Source organism: Monopterus albus, unplaced genomic scaffold, assembly GCF_001952655.1.
Source record: "Monopterus albus unplaced genomic scaffold, M_albus_1.0 scaffold140.1, whole genome shotgun sequence".
NCBI classification, from domain to species: domain Eukaryota; kingdom Metazoa; phylum Chordata; class Actinopteri; order Synbranchiformes; family Synbranchidae; genus Monopterus; species Monopterus albus.
In genome coordinates, this window is record NW_018128020.1 from 572621 (window position 1) to 576275 (window position 3655).

The window sequence follows — 3655 nt, forward strand, 5'->3', positions numbered from 1 at the left end:
AGGAAACCACCTTTCTGAATAAGCCTCTTCTTTTTTACTAAAGCGTTTTTTTTATCAGCCAGAGTCCTAAGACTTTTTTTCTGCCGCTTTAACTTGCTGAATTGATCGGGTGAAAGTGTAATATGACCTTTAAGAAGATTAAAAGCCAATTCACAAATGGTTTTAACCAGGTCCTGTGAGCAGGCCTCGAGAATAGCCTTGCGTCTTTGAGGCTTGCTGGAAACTAAAACCTTGAGTAGAGGAAGATTTCGTTTTAAGTGCTTAGACATGTTTATTTTTATTTTCTCGCAGGGATATACACACAGGCTTACTCTCTGGGTAACACACCGGTTCGCAGTCTCATATGTTCTGGGCACGATGGGGTTAAGTCAATCAATAAATAACCATGAGGATTTTTTTGTGGCGTCTTCATAACTCTCCATAAAGTACGCTTTCTGCCTGGGGAAAATTTGATGGGATAGTACAGACGTCTGCAGTTTATCACGTGGGTTTTTAAATAAAATGATATGCGTACTGTTTAGACTCAAGGTTCTGCTGTATTTCCCCTTCTGAAATATATTCTGGGTTAAGAATATGACTGACATCTGCCTGTGGTGGCGGTATTGAGTAAAGATTTTAACCACCTCTGGGTGTTCCAGTGCTTCAAAAATAACATCATAATATCGTCCAAAATAATGAGATGCTTCGCACCTGTAGGGAATAGAGCTTCGTCCTGGAATGATGAGGGAAAGCCTTCCACAAACTTTATTCTTTTATTCATCTTTTGCAACTCAGCATACATAGGTTAAAACGATGTGTAGATCCAAACAATATTATCATGTACATCATTGTTCACATATTTACAATCTTCTAATAATCTTTTCACAAAGAAAGGTTTCCCAGCGCCGCTCGGTCCATCTACTAGACATGAAAATTGAGCTTTTAGGCCCTGGTTAAAATTCACCTCCTCCATCATCAGAGACATGAATGCTTTTTTTTTAGTAACCAAATGGTAAGCTCGAGCCACCAGGAAGCAGGCGTCTTTTGTCAAACACAACCCTGAATCTTTTGTCCACAGAGCTGTTTTTCAAACAAAAACTCGCTTTGTCACGGGTAATGTTATGCTGTGGGGCCCTCAAGGTTTGAACCTCTGAATTTTCAATAAAGTTATCCACTAGATCCCTGACAGAGTCAAAATTGATCTGCTGGCAGCACTCGTACGTTATGCCTTTAGCCTTCACCTCAACTTTCCCCGCTCTGGTTTGATAACCGTAACTTTTGGGACCCGCTGAGACAAATTCCTGGATGGAATCTGAATTTAATTCGTCTGTGAGATCACCGAGGTAGTTACCCAGAGGCACTCTCGCCCTGTCTGGTAGTGTAGATTAAACTATCTGTATCATAATAGAGAATTCTTCTTTCAAGCCTCTCCATATGACTGTACAGTTTCAGTCTGGCGTGACACGTAGTAAAAGCCCTGATAAATACGTTATCAGTGGGGTTGGGCCGCGGGCACACCCCCTTGGCGCTGCTGTACTGAATGAGGGCTGCATCCTCATTGAGGAAGTTAAAATATTTAACATCGTGGGTTCCTGAGAACAACATGGTGAAAAATGTCTGAGGCTCGCTTGCGATCACAGTTTGAGTCATATTGCTTTTTTGAGCAAACTTTCCCCAGAAAGAATTCAGACACAATTTGGCTACTTGTCTTTTCACGGGGTTGCGTTCGATATTTGAGGCATCCAGTAAGATGCCCTGATTCTCATGATAGTCTTTAATGTACTGCCCTCTACCCTCATTATCTGTCACATCAGCTCCTGCTCGCTTCCTGCTTCCCCTTGAGAAACGTGCTAATGTAGCCTTTAAACAGAGAGGAGCTCTGTTCTTTGAAATGCGACACTTCCTAAATTTCTTCAAGCCTGTATCCTTTATCTAGAGCTTTCACAAACTCCAGGGTGACCCACACGCCCGAGAGCGCCCTCTCTTCCTCAGAGTGCGGGCACAGCCCGCTCTGCAGATTGACCTCAGCACACGATTTACACAGTGTGAACACAAGTCTCCCTCTGCTGGTTCTGTAGGGTAACACAGGGAAAAACAAACCTCTGGGTGGATATACTTTAGCCTTAATGAAGCCAAAATAAGACTGGACAGGCTGAAAATCCCTAAATATAATCTCAGGGTGACCCACTGTAATATATGTGTAATATATGTGGGGGATACAGGGATGTGAAATCGACGTAATTAATCTTTTCATTTTCAGCAGCTGAATATCTCAAGTAAACTGGGCTAACTCGGCCACCGTCAAAGGCTGTCTCTTGCCCATTCAGCTCACCATACCCATCCACACGCCACGCGCCAAAGCGTTTCTCCCCGTGATTTAAGGCGTGCTGGATGAAAACACCCTCTGTGGCCATAACCCACTCAAGCCATTGGATGCTGGCATTTGAATACTTCTTAACGCGGTACCTGTAGTCGTACGGGCATGGTATGGCTAATGTCTTTACCTGCAAAAAGTATGTTCTAAACACAGACATGCAAGCCGAGGCTATCACGGATCGTTTAAAAGGATCCAGCTTGGTTTCATTGATGAAATTCTCTCTAAATTTTATACAGGCCTGCATTAAAATGACGGTGTCATTTTTACAATATCTCATGGCCTCCTTTGCAAAATCAAACTCTCCCTGACACACGCTCTCGTACCAACTCATAAACTCAGCTCGCTTCTTGACACTCATTTGGTCAACCCCGTAATACTTTGGCTGGGGGAACGGGCCCACGTAATTCAAATGCTCCTTTGAGCTGAACCGATGGGGGAAGTGTCCTTTTGCGCTCTCGCTGAGGCCGAGCACGGCGGGGAGCGACGTGAGGGGGAAGGGCAGGAATGAGGCTGAATCGATGAATTTCTGTTGGTAGTCTGACTCTATGAATAACCCTGCATAATCAGATTGGGCTTTATCCCCAGAGACAGCATAGCATGAATCAAAATATGGCCATCGAACCCTTTTGAATTATGGGCCAAAAACACTGCTTTGCGATAACGTGGGGCTCGATAGTGCATCAGAAATTTTGTTGCACAGTCAGTTCCAAAGTGATCCCACTCCTCACCACTGGCTGTTATAGTGCTTACATAAAAAGGTGTGTGTACACCGTTCTGATCCGGGTATGTTTCAAAGTCATAGAATATTAATTTTTTGTCCTTAATATGATCTTCTTTTTCTGGCATCGGTAAGGTCTGTATGTAACAATTGTGGGTTGCCTCATCATCTACGAACCCCTGGCAAATGTTACAGCACAAGTCTGGGCATTTGTGGGGTTTCACATTTCTAGCCAGAGGGATGTAATACAATCTCGAGCATTTTAGACATTTTTTATGGATTTGACATAGACTCGCGTGGGTCTCTGACTGGGGGTGCCACGTCATCTCTTTGTGCTTCGCCAGACAGTAGGTGGAGGCACACCTCCGGTTACAGTGTGAACACACAACGCTCTCAGCGAGGGGGGCTTGCATGCCGGCGCACTCAGCGCTAAAACACACGTTACAATGACCGGAGCATTTATGTCTGAGATGATTGTCATAACCTTTATGGCAATAATTACATAAATATCTCGCACCTAGGAACGCTTTTGCATTTTTAATGCCATAATAATGGTTGTCAAAGAGAAAGAGGTATAACGG